Below are 20,874 nucleotides of genomic sequence, written 5' to 3' on the forward strand. Positions count from 1 at the left end.
AAATTTTCCCCCCTTGATTTTTGGCACTAGAAGATGTGGGGGGGGGGTGGCAAGGGGAAGGAATAAAAGGAGAATAACAGTGTCATGTCTGCATTAGAATACAAACAAACATTGCTTTTGTGTGTGAGCAAGGAAGAGAGAGAGAGAGAGAGAGAGAGAGAGAGAGAGAGAGAGAGAGAGAGAGAGAGAGAGAGAATGAGAATCCCTTAATGGGTTCTTGGCAAGAGAAGAGAAGAGGAGAGGAAAGGAGAGGAGAGGAGAGGAGAGAAGAGGAGAGGAGAGGAGAGAATTGTATAAGCACATGTGGAGAGTAAATTTACTGCACAGTCTGTCCTAGAAAAGATTATACAATGCCTGGTTTATTGTGCTCATTCAGCAACTCATTATAAATGGAATAAGCAGAGTTAAAGATAAGGAACCAAATATTGTGTTATGCCATGAACAGCATACTGCTCAAATGCCCTCATATGAGAGAGACAGCCCCTCAGTACACAAAATGAGGTAGGCTCTTTTCATTGCATGCCCTTTACATTGAGTTGATATAGAGCAGTGGTGGCGAACCTATGGCATGTGGGCCACAGCGAGCACGCAGAGCCTTCTCTGTTGGCATGCAAACCAAGTCACCCCAGTATCGCCCCAGCAGCCGAGCATCAGGTAACAGCACACATAGGGGTCATCCACATGCTTGGAAAGGAGTAGCGGAGCCAGGCAACTCATTAGCTGTGAGTCATCCAAGCGTTTGCATGGCCGGTCAGTGCATTGCCAAGGAGAGAGAGAGAGAGAGAAAGATTTGCTTGGACTGGCTGAAAGTTGTTTTTTCCTAAACTAGTACCTCAGTTTTCAGGTTTTATTGCAGTGTTGGCACTTTGCAATAAATAAGTGGGTTTTGGGTGGCAGTTTGGGCACTTGGTCTCTAAAAGGTTCACCATCATTGGGTTGGGGTTAGAAAAATGAGGTGTTCTGGCATGATTTGATGGTTGGAATGTGTTTACAATGGGTGCAAATGTTGCGCTATGCAGAAAAAGCTACTGAAGGAAGGCTTTTTCAAAATCACCCTCTTTTCAATAGAACTTTAGCCCGACATTAGGGCTAGGGGTGTGCACCAGGGCAGGGTTAGGGTTAGAAAAATATTAGGGGTAGGGTTAGGCAGTGGTGCTGAACCTACGGCACATGTGCCACAGCAGGCACGCAGAGCCCTTTCTGTCAGCACGTGAGCAAAGTCATCCCAGCATTGCCCCAGCAGCTGAGCATCGGATCACAGCGCACATAGGGACCATGCGCATGCTCTGATAGGAGTAGTGGTATGAGCTGAGGACATCATGAGCCACAACTCAGTAGTGGCGACTTGTTCAAACTTTTGCATGGCCAGTCAGTGCGCTGCCAAGGATATGGAGAGAGAGAGAGAGAGAGAGAGAGAGAGAGAGAGAGAGAGAGAGAGAGAGAGATGCTTGAGCTAGCTGTGTGTTGTTTTTTCTAAATTAAAACCTCAGTTTTATTTATTTATTTATTGTTTTCATGTTTTTATTATTTTTTACCAATTTAAACAATAACTATTATTCCAAAGACATTGGATGTACTAGGTTATTATCTTATTCTTTTTACAATTACTGCATATTTCAGCCCTACTTATAGTCCCATTTCTCTAACCAAGGATAGAAAAAGTCCCAAGTTTGATAATAGTATGTATCTTCTTTCTCCTTAAGAGACAAAATCAGTCTGTCCATTTCCACACAGTCCAGTATCTTCTTTAAAATCAGTTCCTCAGTTGGTAGTTCTTCATTCCCCCAATGATGTGCAAATACAATCCTTGCCACTGTGACTACATGTAAAGTCAAATATGTGCTTTGCTTATCAAAGTCATGAGGGAGAATGCCTAATAAAAATACTTCAGATTTAAATATTAGAGGTCTTTGCAACATTTCCCCAAGCCATCTGTGTATTTTAACCTAGTATTGTTTTGCTTTGTCGCAGGTCCACCACATATGATAGTTTTCAGGTTTTATTGTAGTGTTGGCACTTTGCGATAAATAAGTGGGTTTTTGGTTGCAGTTTGGGCATTTGGTCCCTAAAAGGTTCACCATTACTGATATAGAGGATTGCTGTGTGCTACAATTATATCAGGGAACTCCTGTTAGGGTTAAGAATGTTTCTCTACTTTGGTTTTGACAGGAATTTGCCAAAAGGCACCACTTTCCCCATATCTGATCCAAAAATAGGGGAAAAAATGGAGGGGGTAAGGTTTTGAGTTATTTTTTGAAATAAATATGGGAGAAACCAAAACTGACAGACTAACTGATAGCCACTAACTGACAGCCACCTAGACCAAAGGCAGTGAGGGCTTGTCGTTTGGATCCCTGAACATACAACCATGTTAATGGTTATTTAAGGTTACAATCTCTCTCCCCTTTCCCCAACAGACTTGGCTTCTCAACTTTAATGGCTGCATGGTGGGCAGGTAGGGTCATCATGATTCTTTCCATGATGGAATTCAATGTAATTATTGAATTTAGCAGGGCCAGATTGGTGAAAACCAATTTCAGTTCATTTCTGATTAAGATTTACCAAAATTAATGATGTAGTGCCTGTGGTGTACCCTGCAATCTGATTTTATTCAGGTAACTATCTAATACTGTCCAGGTCGCCTCACTGATTCCTCTCTCATACATGCATGTAATGGAATCAGCAAGTGAAGTCAAACAATGAAGAGTATGTCAGAAGGTTGCCTGCACACCCTTAACTCTGGTGGACCTCTGCTCCATGTCTTTAGCTCAAATGAAATGTGAAGGATGGAGGCACATGATCTTATTAGTGGTACATAGGCTATGCAAATCTTTGTCCAAAATGAACCACAAGCACACTGCAAGCATAATCCTACCCATATTCACAAAGAAAAAGCTTCCATTGATGGAACCCTGGTGGACCACAGGGCTAGAGCTTTATGTACTCAGAAGTAACCTAGAATGACCTCTTTAAGGTCATTAAGAATACCATCTTAAAGGAAAGAGTTCTTTCTTTCCTTCTTTCTTTCTTAGCTTTTGCATAGCTACAAGTCGAACCCAGAAGATATTACCTTAGTGGAAGGGCATGGCCAACAAAAGCACAGGAGCAGTGAACAGTCAGTTCCTTTGCTGCTGCCACATTCTCATTAGCTGTGACTTCTCCAAAGGCAGCTTCTGATTTGGTTCAACTCACATCTAAAGTTAAGGGGTGGGGGAGGCTTCCCATAGGACTGCTGGTGAGTGCCAGAGCACTTCCTTTTATCAGTGAGTCAAGAGAATGAAAAGCTTCAGTCACCTACAGTACAACACAAAAGAGGAGCTGTCAAAAAGAGTGCTGGTGGGAACAGAAAAGCAACTTGCCCAGGGTTCTTGAAAACTTGGCAGTGTGTCTGTCAGGGAATATAGACTGAAAGACACTGACTGAATTTTGTGGATGTGTGGGGATTTGTACTGGGACCTTCCCGGTCCTGATCGTACAATCGCACTGGAACCAAATCAGTAAGTAAATGCACTTGAATGTTAGAGCCAATATGTGATATTGGGCATGCTGCAGTCCACAAAGTGTGACCATTCATAGCTTACTGAAACCCAGACAGCACTTGCTTTTCTTTCTGTTTGAGCATACTAGACAGAATGGAGACTGACCATAGAAATCATATTAAACACTGGTCCTTGATTCACAACGAAAACCCTGTGAACCTTTTATAGTATTACCGCTGTGTAATACACCAGTGTTTCAAACTATGAAATGTACTGTTATGACAGAGAAGATTTTTACATTCAAGGTTATTTATTCTTCCTTTGGGAATTCCAGCTCTGTGCTTTTTCATTATGCCCTTCAATTTATTTCAGAAGTTAATTTCATAGATAGGTATCATGTCCTGCTGTGCATGCTTATTACACTAATATAATATCTAAAGATCATGGAATTGCATCCCAGACCTATGCACTTCTGAGTATCATTCAAGGAAAATAAACAGAGAAGTCCTTCCTTTGCTTCTTTACTTATTTATCTGTCACTTAAAATATTGGATTTAATATTTCTCTCTACCTCATTAGAAGGTGAAATAATCCATGAAACAGCATGTATTAAAAACCCATTCTCAAAATTAGCATGTTGTTTTTTAAAAAGCTTCTCAATGTAACTCTAACCTGCCATCAAGGCCACATATGAGAGTTTACTGCCAACTTAATGGACGGCTACTCTGCAGTCTTAGAAAAAAGGCTGTTAAGATCTAATTAAAGGTAAAAATCAAGTCTGCCAGAGCTGTCTTTTCCAAATTAAATGTCCTCTTTTATGTGGTGCAGAGGTGTCAGCATTATTATGAAGAGTAATTAGAGCATTTTACAACATCCTTGTAACACAGAAGAAGTGATATTGTGAGTGCCTCTAAAAATTATTAAGCATCTTGAGAACACAGGGCCACACTTTTAAAGATGCCTTCAGGACTCACCTGCTGTTGAGAAAGGATGTATGCAAGTATCTTTTAAGAAGAAGGAAGTAATTGAAAGCTTTAAATGCCAACCTGGTAGAGAAACAATAGCAATCTTTAGACAGCCCCCAAATTGGCTCTTAGACAATTACATGCTACTTATGGTGATCTACTGAAACATTGCTAAAGAGCAATATTCTGATTCGGTTCAAGTTCAAACTGGCATTGAGTTAGCTCAGGAGATTTTCATTCAGTACATTATTTTTAGATATATATTCTAATTTACTTTTCCTAAAGGGAACCCAAAGCAACTTACATGGAGGGTGCAAAAAACCCTCCATAGTGGTTAAGAGCATGGGACTGGGACTCAGAGGATCTGGGTTCGAGTCCCCGCTCAGCCATGGAGCCAACTGGGTGACTTTGGGCCAGTCACAGACTCTCAGCCCAACCTACCTCACAGGGTTGTTGTTGTGGGGATAAGATGGAGGAAGAGATGTAAGCTGCCTTGAGCCCTTTGTAGGAAAAAGGCAAGATATAAATCGGAAAATAAATATAAATAAATAAATAAAAAAACCAAAATTGCAAAATCAGAATCTAATGGAAAATGAAACACTATCTAAAGTCAGATTAAAATTACATGAAATTCATATCAAGTTTTGGGTTACCAAGGACCATGGTTTTCCCATCATTTGAGGGGCAAGAGGAGAGGGGCAGCTGGATCCTTTTCATGTAGCATTACTTGCCCAGCCCAGGAAGCAGTGAAGTAGAATTGGAGTAGATTGTGTTAATCAGCAGCTGGGATGGAGTCTGAGAGGGTGGAGTTTGGAAAGAATGCCCTTGTCCTGGTTCTCTGCTGGTGCACGCACACACACACTCCATACATCTGCCATTTGTGGTGCTAGAGGTACTGCAAAATGAAACAACACAAAGCAATCTAATGAGTGCTCATGATATCTGAAAAAACCTCATTTCTTAACTTTTTTTTAAACCCAAGTGATTCCTAAAGGAAGAGTCATTATGAACAAAAAGGAACGAGCACTCTTGTAAAAAAATAGGAGAAATGGTTTCATCAGGAAATAATCAATTTCAACTCCATTCCAGCAATAGTATAGAGCATTTTGGAACCTGCTGTTAGCCGACTCTGTCTATCCTGAAAAAGAACTCAGACTAATACAAACTTAAAAGTGTGGCACAGAGTTCAGATGAAACTGACAAGATAATTGAAGAAGGAAGGGGAAGAAAGGAAACAGACTCTTAGGGCCACTGTTGCCCCTGTTTGGGTGGGGAGCTTTCTCCAATTTTTGTGCAGTGTCTTTACCTATAAGTATTGCTGCCTGAAGTCATCATCCTCTCCAAGCTTCTTGAATTTTGTCTGTAATGGTGAGGTTCTAAGAAGCTGGTAGAGCCCATTTAGGCTCAGGAAGGTTAACTGACCACAGAGCTGCCTGAAAGTCACCCTGGCATTAAGAAGAGATTGCCAGAGGCTATATGCCTTGCTGTTGAGCATGAAATTGGGATGTTTGGGGAATTTTGAACAGAACATTTATGAAATTTATGAACATCTAATGAATTACCATTGATTTTAGATGTTTGTACAGAGTGATGGTTTAGATAGCATATAGCCAGCATAAACACTATGAAAGTATATAAGAACAATTTCCCTATTATTTTTATCCCCATGATTCTTGAATGGAATTTATCCTTGTTTTGAGATAGGCATTTTCAGCTTTAATTAATACTTGCCCATATAAGCTGTTAATGAGTAGGTGGTTAGCTCCATTCTAATTCTGCTTTAAGCAGTTTTTACTAGTAATTCTTATTAGAAAACAGTACAGAAATTTGAGTACCCCCAAAAACCTAGGAATTCAATGCTCTCTAGAAAGAAAAGACCAAAAAAATCATATTAGTGTTCTCCAGTAGTATTAATACAATGGAGACAGAATCTTTTTCAGGTTCTCTTCTTGACTGGTCTTTGGGTTATAAATGGACTTTGTCTCAGGTTGAGACCGAGGGAATTATTGATTTAATATCAGAAATTGTACTTTCTGGTAGTTAATTGGCTGGAGGAATGGGAAAATCAAAGAATATTAGATGAAACAATGAATAAAGAGATTGATGGGAGATTGAGATTTGTCCAACACCCAAAAACCACTAGCCCTCATCTTAAGAAAGTACAGCTTTTTTCCTGCAGCTTTTAAGAAGCCCAGAAGGTGAGATTCAACAGACTGTTTTATTTTCGTTATATATCTTTCTGATGTTCCAGACTGGACACTTGTGACCCAGTCTGAAATAAAGATACTTATTTCTCAGATGATATCCAGAAGTGCTTTTGGGCAAAATTTAGTTCTGCTAGAACTATTGAAAGTGAATGTCACATGGTGGACAACTTTATTAGTAATCCTGTTTTATACAGAATAATAGTATTGCTTAGTTACCTGATAACTGGTCTTCAGCTATCATAATCTCTATTTATAACAAAGCAGATAGAAACAATCACTCTGACTATTGCCCCACCAGCCTACTTTCTGTGCTCAGTATACTGTATGTCATTACCTTAATAATAAACCTGTTACTTAGATTGAGGAAGAAAATTTTCTAGGAGATGAGCAGGCTGGCTTTAGAAAAGTTAGATCAACATTCATCCATTGCCTTATTTTATGTCATTTATCAGAATATATATATATATATATATATATATATATATATATATATAAGATCTAGCAGGGCACTATATTTTTCTTTTCTAGATCTAAGATCTGCTTCTGATTTAATCCCAAGGCATAAACTGCGTGCTCAGATTTATTCTTAAATTGATAATAGATTACTTTACTTCACTGTGTGTGTATATCAGAACAGTACCAGCCAGGTAAGATGTGGTGTGGAGGGCACCCTGACCAACTCTATCCCTGGCACTAAGTCCACATGTCAGGGCTGTATACTTCTACCCACACTATTTAATCTGTACCTTAATGATCTCTCAAAGATCTCCTTATGAGACTTTCATGCCCCAAAACTGACTACAGTTAGCATCCATGATCTCTTATATGCAGACAATACTTTTCCCCCTCTTTACTAAAGTTGGTCTGAATCAAATGTTTAGAATCTTTATAGCTTATTGTAATGAAAACACATGAGCTATCAATTTTGGTAAAGCCAAGATACTGATCTTTGCCAGGAGCTTCTCCCTAAATAAGTGGGTTATAGGTAGTCAGATCATTCAAGTCAGACAATGTAAATACTTGGGAATCATTTTCCAGTCTTCTGCAGTTCATTACCTTCATGCTAGAGGAGAACATTTCATTCCTGCTGCACTCTAGGCGTGCAATGCTAAAGTGATGCTGCAGTTGTTCCTTGGAACCCTATACGGCTTTTGACTTTTCTCTCTTTTTAGAACAAATGGTCTCAGTGCTTTTTGCATGAACTCCCTAATGGCAACTACTTCTCTAATAGCTTTAACTTCACCCAAGACATATCATAATCAAAATTTATTTTTGCTCTCTGGCTCAAGGACGTGTATATCCAATCTTCCTTATCTACTGTCTAATTTGCTTTTCCCCAATTTGCTCAGGCTTGACTTTTGATATTCAGTAATGCAAAATATCCTGAAAATGTAATTAATCCTAAAAATCAGATAATTTTTCTGAAGTCAGATTCAGTGTAATTTTATCTGCTGCACTGAAAGGCATTTTGCAGAGAATTCCTTATATTAATCACGTCTGATTGTGAAGACATGAAATGCTAGAGTTCCAACCCCATATACTTCTCTTTTGTAATGTTTATACAGATGAACAAATAATATGTATTATATCCATTTTAAATTAACTACAAGGAAGACCTTCTGTTTAGTACATGTCTTACTGGCTGATGCCAACAGTTGCAGTATTTTTTGATTTTTAAAATAAAGATCCATAAGGATATACTACAGATTTATATGTAACAATCGATTGATAATATATTACATATATTATTATATTTAGGTTTTAAATATGATAGGTGGTTGTTGTACTACTATTCTTTGAGATTCACACTTTATGTTATTACTTGTGTTTTAAATGCACACTGGATAGGATGATGGTGATGATTAAAGCTTAACCCAGACAAGAAAGAAATTTCCCCTTAGTCAAAAGGCAGATCAGGCAATAAGAATTCAACATATGCCTGGTGTGTTACACTGCCTCTGAACACTCATCCTTTCTGTCTGGTACAACAGCTTCACTGATATGGATTTGTTTGTGGGGAGAATTCAGGGTGTTGGTTATGAGTATAAAGCCCAATATGGGTTGGGCCAGGCTTCCTAAAAGGCTGTCTTCTCCCATATAAGCCTGCCATGTTATTAAGATTTTCTGAAGAGGCCCCTCATTCAAATAAATAGAACTGTGCCCCCCATACAAAATGGGTGGGACAAAAGACTCTGGTTCAGCTCAGGATCTACCAGGCCAGCCATGCATCCAGGTCAGCTAAGGGACATACAGAATTGTTTCACATTATGGTGGGCCACTCACCCTCTTACTTCAGGAAAAGGGCTGGAGCTGGAGGAGGGGGTGACTCAACCATGAGAAAGACTATGCAGTAACTGGATTTTTGCCACAGCAAGCTCTGAGTTCTCACCAATAAAAATTGATACCATTTATAACTTGTTCCAAACTAGACATGTTTACAACTTCCTTTCCCCTGCTCACTTTTTGTACTGCTGAGCTGAAGAAAAATAAGATCTGGCTCTGCAACTGCTTATGCAGTCTAGTCATTATGCTCAACTTGTGTTAAAATAAAAACATTGTGGAATAAGAAAAATCTTTGTATGCTTTAGGTCTGTGTCAGACGTGTGATAGCATATATATTTGATAAAAAAAAAGGTATGCATGTGGGATACTGATCTCTTTAATTAGTGTAAATAAATATTTATTTACTTATTGTGTGTGGATGGAACATGTATACACATGCATGGTATTCTCAGATGGTCCAGTAAACAAACATCTGGCATAACACCTGGAATTTATTAGATCATCATGTAGCAGATGTAGAAGTCTTAATGCATTTCAATCATACATTTCTTAGCATCTTCTGCAGGGAGCATTGTCATTTCTATAAATCATGATGTCTTAAGCCTTGATAATCCTTCATAAATAGAGGTTTCTGGTTGGTATCTGTTTCCCTGCATAAAAATCTGAACACCTGAGCTTTATTTGGTATGGTATCCTCCCTTCACACACACATACACTGCTTCAAAGAGTTAAAGACAGGACTATGTCAAATTTCTTTTAGTCCAATGACTGAATTCAGCATTACAGAAGATAATGAGGACCACATTCCAGTGGTGTGGGGGCTGATGGCTGTTGGAGTTGACCTCATAAAAAGTTAAAAGTATTATACATTAAAATATGGAGAGCCTCACCTGTTCTTTGTCCCTCCCCATCTGCAGGGTTTTTCCTTTCTAATTCCTTCTCCAGGAAAAGGAAAAACAGCCCCAAGCTATGCTGAGTGATCTATCCACTTTCAGAGAAGCTCCTGATTGCCTAACCAAAACAGAATTGAAACAGTATTGCCAATCTTGGGGAAGCTGTGTTTCCTTTGCAGTGTTAAAATACCTAGCCAGCTCATGCTTTGTCTTAAGGAATTTTATATCTCTGATTGTAAAAACCAAAACATTGAAACCCATTATAAATCTGTTAACTCCTGATTGTTTTATTTGTTATCTGTTACTCAAACCTCCAAATGTGTCATGAAAATGTGTTTCTCTGCCAGAGAGGGATTATAGGGGTATCCTGCCAATAAACTGCTGAAACTGAATGTAGTATCTTCCATGTGAATCTGAACATACATTTTCTCAGTCCCATGCTTCCAAGATTGCCAGACAGGGCAAAATGGGCAGGGCCAAAATAACAAAGTTCTCATTGTGTTTCAGTTCAAAGGTCTAACTACTATTCATTAAGCCTTTAGAACTTGGGGGAACAATATGAGGAAGCCAAGATCTACCAAACAATTGATGTCTGGGGAAATGGGTGATGCCGGGTGCATGGCCTTCTGGGAAACCCCAGAGGATCAAACTGGGGACCCAAGGGGGGCAGATTTGGCCTACAAATCAATACCTTTAATAAAGATCACTTCTTAATTAGTCTAACTGAAGAACTTCAGAAACCCATGGAAACTAGTTCTATGATAGGTTCTGCAACATTTAAAAAAATAATAATCATAAAATACTGAACTCAATGGGATGTCTCAATATTAAGTCATAATTTGATTATATTAAAAGCAATCCCACTTAAGGTACTAATTCATCCCATTGAAATAAATGGGAAGAAAGCATGAATTATGTAGTCGGGATCCACTCCAATGTAGCTGTATAGAAATCTGTATGCTTCCTTGGTAAATTATACTTAAAGAGAAGAAATTTAGATTGGAGTAAAAGTACAGGAAAGAACAGCTAAACTGGCATTTTCCCAGTATTGTAGACCTAATTTGAGGGCACAGCTGCACCTCCTTTTAACTTTAAAAAGCAACAACATGGGGGATCTAACGATGGATCTTCTAAAAACTCATCTATTTTGGCCCTAGCAAACAAAGTAGTTTGTTCCCTAATTTTATCAGTATCCCATTTTGTTCAAAGTATCAAGCATTGTGAATATGAATTGCCATGCACCAAATCTTTCATGTTCTTTGAAAATCACTGATATCTTTTTGCAAATTGTGAAATTGCATTATGCTCACAGTGCATAGATGGATAATTTGAATGCCATAAGTGCACTGCAAGCTTTTAAGATCTGTTTATAGATTAGATACCATATTTCTAAAGTGATGGAGGTCTTAATCTGCACCTGCTGTAAAGCTAATTTAAAGTGTTATTTAATGTGGAAAAGAAAAAGAAAAACTACTTCTTTTAAATTGATACTAGCAGCCTTAGAAAGAAGTTGCTTTTTCTTCAGTTACCAACTTTTGGGACTATATGGTACCCAGGAAAGTTAGCAGAAAATTGCATGATAAACTCCTTGGGAGTTGCTATTCAGAGCCCCCCCCCCCCTCAAAAAAAGGGGGGCATTGTGGCTGAAGGTATTCTACTGGGAGAGCAAGTAGTTGGAGTGCCTGGAGATCAATGACTGGCCAGTAATTTGGAGTGCCAGCAGATAATAACTTATGGTGAGGAGGACTTTCAGGAGTGGTAATAAATTGTTGACACTTACAGAAAGTAATGGAGAAAAAATGGTTGATTGTACATGAGTCTTCTGATATATGAACAGTTCCAGATGTTGCAGACTGTAGCTGTGAAGAAAATTCAGTGTGGTTGCCTATTCACTCTTCAGGTCAGTGATACAAAAGTTTCAGTCCTCTTATTTTTATGGTGTAGGGAACTGGCACTTTGTCTCCAGGGACCAGAGTTCAAAAAACTTACAAGTTTAACACTGACCTCTTATGTTATATAAGATTTAATAGTTCAATAGGTTGGTGTGAGTGATAATTACTTTTGGGTTTTTTTAATTAAAAACTTAACAAAGATTGCTAATTTCTTGATAACTGACAAGGATAGGAAGTGAGATTTTGGAAGGGAAGGGAAGGGATGGAGAGTCATCCAACTAGGCCAAAGAATTTGAGTGCTTGCCTCTTGAATCCCTGAGAATTTAACCATATTTTTGTTTTTTAATTAGGTTCCATGCCTATTTTTTCTGACAGATTTCTCATCTTTAATGACTATAGTGAGGAGGCTAAAACAAGGTCTTATTCATGCTGCAGCTGTACCAGTTAAAATTGGGTGGTGTAGATGGTAAAAAAAGTTTCAATTCAGTATTTGAAGAAACAAAATAACCATCATTCTCAAAGTACTCTATAGTACAGAAAAAGCTTGGGATTAAAAAGACACACATGGGAGAAAGCAGGACTGGCATATTAGTCTATCAACAGTGCCATTAAATGGAGACATAGTGCTCCTGTCCATAGTGGGATGGCAAATAATTGTTTGTGGGAAAAGGTATGAGTGTATGTACAAAACAAAATACTGTCTTATTGCTTATTAATCACACAAATCAATTAGGACTATAGTTAATGTGGGTTACCCTTAAAACTCTTTAAGATAGTGTTTTACAAATCCACAAAACATGGATGCAAGCAAAACAAATTTCACAAAGCTTTCTGAGAATCACTGTAAAAACATTTTCTTTAGGCATGTAGAGAGATGATGTTCTTACTACGAAAACATGCAAGCACACTTTATTTGGGATCTCAAATTCAAGTGAGAGTAAGAAACCATACTTTCCAAGAATATTGCAAAGTTTTAAACATGCACAGACATTTGAAAAATGGGCACTCCCCTTGTTACACCCACTTAGACCAAGGCCCAGCTGGCCCCCCATTCTGTTTACATACTGGAAAGCCAGATGCTAACAGACCTGCCATGAGCAGAACTTGAGTGCAACAGCATCCTGCCACCCATGGTCTCTGACAACTGGTGTACATGGAGATGGCATATAGCCATCAAGACTATTGGCCATGGCTAACTTTATTTTCCATGGGCTTGTCCAGTCCCATTTCTTCCCATCCAAATTGGTGGCCATCAGAACATCTTGCAATAGTGAATGCTAGTTAAACTATGTGTAGCATGAAGAAGTACTTTTATCTCTCATCAGTCAGCTTATAAGCCCAGATTCTAGTATTATGAGAAAAATATGTCTCACTATCCCCTTTCTCCACTCAATGCATAATGTATAGGGCTCTATCGCCATGTCTCCCTTTGCTTATTCTTTCCTTTCAGCAGTCCAAGATATTGTACGTTTTCTTCATAGGAGGCTTGTTCCAACCCTGTTTTGTTATCATTTTTGTTGTTCTTTATTAACTTTTTTTCCAAATCCATGCTGTCTTTTTCTAGGTATGATGACCAGGATGGTACACAGTATTCCAATTGTGATTGCACCATAGATTTGTATGAGAAAAGTATGATCTTAGCATTTGCAGCTTTGATACCTTTCCTAAGTGTGTCTAAGATTACAGTTGCCTTTTCCCCAGTAGCTAGACACTAGGTTGATCTTTTCATTGAGCTGTCCACTGCAACCCCAAGATCTCTTTCTTGGTCAGTTACTCTAGATTATACTTGATATTGGGATATATATATATATTGGCTTGACAAGTATCATTTGACCGTTGCTTCCATTGAACCACATTTGTCTTTTGTAGTCCATTCTTCCAATTTGGAGTCATCCTTTGAGAGCTCCTCACAATCATTTTGTTTTGTTTTGTTTTGTTTTGTTTTAACAACACTCATCAGCAATATATGCCACTTCAGTGCTCACTCCTAATGTATACCTACAGTCACATTTCTGAACCAACAATATCGCAACTGTTCCTCCAATCATATTAAATGTATTACTTTACTGAGGCTCCTCCTTCCTCTTCCTCTTCCTCATATAAGAAATAAGCAAAGGCCCTTGGAGTGCTGCTAAACATCTGTGAGGCCCTGGAAGATGATGATGCCGTGTAAAGCTCCTGCAAACTACAATGGGGACGACTCATGAAAACACAATAAATGTATCCTGTAGAGAAGCCAAATGCATGAATGTGGTTCACCTGTTCAGCCTAAGGAACATACTTGGGCCAAGCCTGCAACAAACGTTCTTGCAGGATAGAAAGCAAGAAAATGAAATGTAAATTCCAGTTCGGGCACGCATCAGAAATGTGTCTATTTATTAGCTGCTGGACTGTAGAACTAGTTTTGTGTGAGATCCAAGAAATGGGATTCAGAATAAGCATGCATGCCAGTGGAATTTGTAGTTGAGTACAAATGCAGAGGTGAAGTCAGCTCTTGCTTCCAGAGGCAGTCAGGAATCATTAGTATGCCTAGACAGTATCACATCACCACCTCACAACCTTTTAAGATTATGAAATGGGGGCCCTGGTGAGTAGTGCTTTCATCTTGATACAGGGTGAGACTGCTGTTAGGGTTTTTTTTTCCTTTCTCTTTCTCTTTCTTCCACTTCATGCTGATGTACACATCCAGAAACACTGTATAGTCAGGGCTGCTCTATTTCAGAAGTAGTAAGATAGAGGTATAACAGTTTCATTGCTGCTTGTGCCAGAAGTCCCAGAGATGAAAGAAACTAGCATGTCTTGAAAAACTGTTATAGCATCCTATCTGTCATGAGCCAAGGCTCTTCCTTTGAACAAACAACAGCCACAGTCCATTTTCCTTGCAAATGTTCTTTATTGCTTCCAGTACAAGTTGCCCAGAATGACTCTGAGCATGCACAGAGTGGTTTTTCAACCCCAGTTTAGTGATTACCTCCCAAACCTCTCATTATGAACATGCCCATGCCTGAACCCTTTGGAAGGAGCTCTCTGAAGTCAATCATGCCTCCTCTCCACATACTGCCCATCTCAATGGACCTTTTGCCTCTGCTGGTGCCTTGCTACAGGTCCAGCTCAGTGGGCAGGGACTGGTCTGCATCTGGGAATTCCTCATCCCTAGTGCCCTCCCCTCAGACTGTAAACCTGAGCCATTCCCAGGAATGGTCCGGTGTGGCAAAGCAGCTGGCCACCTCCTCCCTCTCCTCCTCCCCCTCCCCTTCTTATCCCCTCTCTCTCCCCCTCCTGTTGCATCCCAGGACCTTGAGTTAGCTGATGCACCCCAATCTTGCTGAGACATTGCTTATATTCAGAACCTGAATCTGTGACACAGCTGGTGTCCCATGGGAATGCTTGGGCAAGCCTGCCAGCCCTCTTCCTCCCAGCACTATTCCTTTTTGCCATGGTAGTCTTCTATGTAGATAGTTTTAACAATGTGGGCAGGTGAACATTCAAACACATGATATTGCCATCTGTTTCATGAGGTGAATGGGGATGCATCACTGGTGCATCACATTATCTCTTTTCTCTGAACAAGTAGATGGTCTCTCCATCCTTTGCATGTTGCTATTCCAATTAAACCCTACGTATCCTCCCATCCAGAAGATTGCATGAATGTTCACCTTTCATATTTATGCAACACTAATTCTTGTTCCTCTTGTGCTCACAGTCTTCTTAACATATAGTACTTTTATTAATTATGTGTATTTTATATTTATGCTATAAAGACTAAGCATCTCCAGTAAAGGCACATTGCAAAATATTTAAAGCAAATATCTTTTTAAAAAAATGTTAAAATGCATATACATAAAAATGACATGCGTCTGGTAAAGTATCATTTCTATCAGATCCATTGAATTCAATAAACTTACTCCTGGGAGTAGGTCTTCAGTCTTTTTTAGTGGGGAAATAGCATGGTTCGTTGCATATTTCATAAGGGGTGTTCTGTAGAAAGACAGCCATTTTTAAATCTTCCTGTGTTAGCACTAATACTGCATTTGGGGTGAAAAAAGGGTAATACTGTCCAAGACTACATTTGGGGTGAAAAAAGGAAAAAAAGGAGGGGAAGGTCTGTTCTTTATTAATTTATAGAGATTAAGTAAAGATAAAAATGGGTAGTCATTGAGAGAAATTGCACCATGATATAATCCTTTTTTTTCATTTCTGCTACTGTATCTTCTTATAAAAGATAATGAAAAATCTAATAAATAATAAATTGTCAACTGAACAAAAATGTCATTGATTCCAAAATATGTTGTTGCAGAAATCCGACATAACTTTTCTTTGATTTAGAACTGACCTGCTGGTTCCAGTATGTAGCCTACAAAAAATTCTTGTGGTTATTTTCCCCTTCTACCTGGCACATGCCCGCAGGGCAGTTTGCAAGAATGAAAACACAGCTCAAACACAGTTCCAATAATAACAAACTATTTTGTGCATGGTGTGCATTGATATTTGCCTCTAGTGATCTTCTCAGAGCATTCCATTGCCACATGAGGTTCCTTATGTAGCATAAGAGAATGCATATGTAAAACATTTATTATAGAATCTCTTTCATAAAATACAGCCATTTTTCTTATCTCTACTACAGTTCATGTGGTAGAATGTTCCTTTTTTGACTCAGTTTACAATTCATATCCATTCTGTTACACGTCCAGTAAGGGCACTCAAACATTTTGGTTGTTCAGGACTGACATTGAATCAGCTGATTTAGATGGTGTGAAAAACTTATTCAGTTTTGAATGGTTTTGATTTTTAATTTTAAATAATGTTAAAAATAATAATCACATTTATGAAGATTTGACACATGTCCAAATTGTCTAAGTGTGGAAGAATATTGCATGAAGGGGGCAAATGAAATAGATGGACCAATGTGTGCTAGGTATACATGCTCTCTTGGCTAGCAGGTTAGGCTAATTAGGCAATAATAGCCCACAAGACCCTACCCTCACCAGTTTCCCCCTTTTGGTCTCTCCCTCCCCATATGCTGTGTGGACTTGATTGGTTTCCTCTTTGCCCCAGGAATTTTTGGTGTGTAGTCTGCTTGGCAAAGGGGTGTCTGTTTCTTTTTGCCTACTTCACATGTTAGAAAGGATGGGCTGAAATTATTTATAAGTTAATTGGTTGATAAGTTGATTTGGTCATTCTAGTTGAGCTTGGGTTGGTATGGGCATATTTTAATTGGCCTTAGGGTTGGTGAGCTTTCATGGGCAACTTTATTGTGACTGACCATGCTGGATACTTCACACTCAGTATTTTGTGGCTCATGCTGGAGATGTGGATTACCTTTGATGCTAACTCACCTTGTGGCTTGTTTTTCCATGTGACAAGGTGAGTTAGCACCACAAGGGGGTGACATAGAAAAGCTTTCCCATACTGCAATGGCATAGACCTGAAGTGTGATGAGTAGGCAGATGTCACGTTACAGGACTAGGGTGTATCAGCTAATTCAATTACAAGTTAGTTGCCTGTAGTTGTTCTATTGGCACAGTCTGTTCTCTTAGATGAGGCACAGCACCAATATGTCTCCAAGTAAAAGAATCCTTTTGCATAATTGCATTAATAAAAATAAATACATTAACAAATATAAGTTTTGGTCCTGATAATCAGCAGTAAGTCCCATTAACTTCATGGGGAATTTATTCTAGGTAAGTATGTACAGAATTCTTGTTAGGTTGTTAGCATATACACTTCACAAGGGAGTAAGCTCAATAGAAGACACTTGGACTTATTTCCACAGGAAGGTGAATTGCATCAGGCTGTAGTCTGGATATCATAGGTGCCATTGTTGGCTCATTATTGCATGCTGTCATTTAACTACTCAATTTAGGAAACAAAGGCTGTATCTTTTACAATACAGCAGCACAGGAGTGGGACTAGTGATTGTAACCCTTTCTTTTTTATTCTGTTGTTTAAGAACTCAGCTGGGGAGGCCGAGGTTGGCTCCTTTGGCCACCACTAGGCTGAAAAGTGTTAAAATGAAGCCAATCTAATCTGCAATGTTTTGAAAAGAGGAGGCAAAGGATTAAGGACAAAGATTAATTCCCTGCCTCTATTGATTTTTCAAGGCTGCTTGCTTGTACTTTTTCCTAACCCTTTTCCCACTTTCCTTTCAGTAACCTCTCTGTGAAAAGGAGTAGGGTGGGGGTAGAGAAGCAGAGATCTGCAGAGCTGTAGCTGAAGGGGGGAACCCTGCTGAGCTCATTGCAGCAAAGGGCAGGAAATGGAACACATGCCTTTCACCAAGGCAAATTTCTTTTTCTAATCAGATCAGCAGTCATGCAGGGAGAACTGGCAGTGACAGAATGTCAAGAAATCAATCTGCCAGTGCACATGGCATCCAGATCTAACTGTGGATGGAAGTCTGACAGAGAGGAAATCGTCCCAGCCCAAACTCTGCTGTACATCATGATTGGAAATGGAAGGAACAGTTCGTTTAGCTCAAATAGGAGCAAATTTTGGATTTCAGGAGCCTGCCCCAAGGTTGCTATAGAAAGGTCAACATGTGAGCTTAAATCAGTTTTCTGTGTCATTATGCATTATGAAGAACACAAATAGTACTGTGGCCTCAGCATTTGTTCCAATTCAGTTTATATTGTACATAAATCAATAATAATTTCCATGTATGCAATATGTAACTGGAAACCAAACGACTTCCTCCTCTTTCAACAACCATCAGGATTTGCTGTTTCATCTATACGATTTCACCTTCTTTAGTGGCATGACATGAAAGTCACTAACTGGTGAACTTGCATCAGTCAGATACTTTTATATTATCCCTGTTTATTTATTTATTTATTTATTTATTTATTTTTAAACTATGGGAGAAAATTTCTTGGGAATGGAATGCGAAATCTTTGGAGGATTAGAGAACCCTTATCCCAACAACCTCTGTCTATGTATGATAAAGCTAATACATATGAGCTATTAATGGGAAAGCCACTGATGGAAAATCATCATTAAACTAATAAATATTGTGACAGTGTGGCTTTCAGATGATGTCTGTTGCTATTTGTAAATTTCTGATAATAGTATAGATGTTGAATTGTAGCCCATATGAATGTAAAGTGCATACCACAGTGCAGTGGATTCCCAAAGCTTTGCCTATCAATTTTCAGGGCTGTTTACAAGAGCTTCAGCTATCCTTCAACTGCCCAATCCCATAATCAGGCTATTGTCACCATATAACATTCTCTCTGCCCCATCCTCTTGTTCTCTGTTCTGTGTCACACTGACACACACACACGCATTTTAGGTTCAGGATGATATTTGGTCTTCAAGAGGAAACATTTTAACTTGCAACCTTTATGCTGAAAACCCCTTTGAGTTGTACACTATAAAGATGTCTTCAAGGATGTTATGCTTTGCATGTCTCAAAAAGTGGGAAAGAAGGTGAAGTTAAAAAGTCTGGATTGTTCAAATCATTTGTGGAACTGTTTGTGATATTTGTTTCCAGCTCCACCCCAGTATGCCAGAAACTGAAGGAAGCATGAATAGCATCATCCCAATTTTCCTCAAAGCAGACCTGTGTCCTTACAATGATTGATTAAAGTCATTTGTTATAAGAATGAGTAATAGGCCCAAAATTTTCTCCCTGAGTAGGTTTGGTTTGGTTTGGTTTGGTTTTTAGAAAAACACAAGGAAACTTTCAAACCAGTACTGGGAATAAAGCAGTTTCTTCAAATTCTCTAGGGTGTTTATGTGCAGGTAATTTGAGCAGGGCAGGGGGGATTTGAAGAATAATGAATTGCTGCAGTGGAAGCAGGTCTCCAACCATTTCTCACAGGTAAGGTTCACCACTATTAAGGGATGTAGCATAGCCTCTTCTATTTGGGGAGATAGAAAACCCATCCAACAATTGAAAAGGAAATTTGGAGGAATGATGTGCCATGCCAGAAGATGATACTGTCATTCCACAAGTTGCTGAACCAGCTACTGTGAAAGAGCAAAGGACCAGTATGACTTGTGCAGTTCTTAATGATGCAAATACAGCAAAGCCAGAAGGAGGTCTAGTGGACATGCAAAAAGGTGAAAGGAAAGTCTAATGCCATATAATACATACAATTAGAACATGGAATGTGAGAAGCATGAACAAGGCACACCGGAAACCATAAAGCAAGAAATAGTATAGCTAAACACTGCAATACCTGGTGTAAGCAAACTGTACCTGACTGGAATGGGACATTTTCAGACACAGTCTGACTGAAGTCTAATGCTGAGATCAGGTGTACGGAGTAAGAAGCTATAAAGAAAAGTCCAGCTAAATTATATTAATGAGAATACTGGGAAAACCTATCAAAATAACTGTTATTCATGTCTACAATGAACAACAGATGCTGAAGTTCAAAATGGGTAAGAAAGGAAAAATTGCAGTGTTGTTCTGAGAAAAAAATACTTCTATCACATTTTGGCTCAGCTAATCAACTAATCATATGGCCTTGACTGTTGGACTGAACTGACAGTTCTTAAGAAGGTAAAATGGAGACTGGGCATTTGTGTGCACAGGGCAGGGCAGTGATGCAGATGCATCTTATCTCTCAAGCAGATGAAGGGAAAATGTACAGTGAAAGTAAAAGCACTCTTATTTACCACTCAACCGTCTCATGAGTATGGTAAACACAAGAAGCCTGAACCAATCTCATGAAAAAATCTCTAAAATGCCTTATCCTTTGAATCTGTTTTCAGGATAAGGATAAGGTGGCGAGGAGCGCTTTCTTTCAGCTTCGGCTGATCCATCAGCTGCGCCCCTACCTGGAGTACGACTGCCTGGTGACAGTGACACACGTGTTGGTGACGTCCCGACTTGACTTCTGTAATGCGCTCTACATGGGGCTACCCTTGAAGATGGTCCGGATACTTCAATTGGTTCAGAATAGAGCTGCCAGGCTGTTGATGGGGACTGGGCGTTATGCTCACATGACTCCAGTCCTCTGTCAGCTTCACTGGCTTCCCATTGAAGTCCGGGCCCAATTCAAGGTGTTGGTGATCACTTATAAAGCCCTAAACGGCTTGGGTCCTGGTTACCTGAAGGAGCGCTTGCATCCATATATGCCCAGCCACCCCTTGAGATCGGCGGGGGAGGCCCTTCTCCGGGAACCCTCCTAATTTCTTTCACGGAGGGT

This window comes from Varanus komodoensis, unplaced genomic scaffold, assembly GCF_004798865.1.
Source record: "Varanus komodoensis strain SLA01 unplaced genomic scaffold, ASM479886v1 scaffold25, whole genome shotgun sequence".
Lineage (NCBI taxonomy): Eukaryota > Metazoa > Chordata > Lepidosauria > Squamata > Varanidae > Varanus > Varanus komodoensis.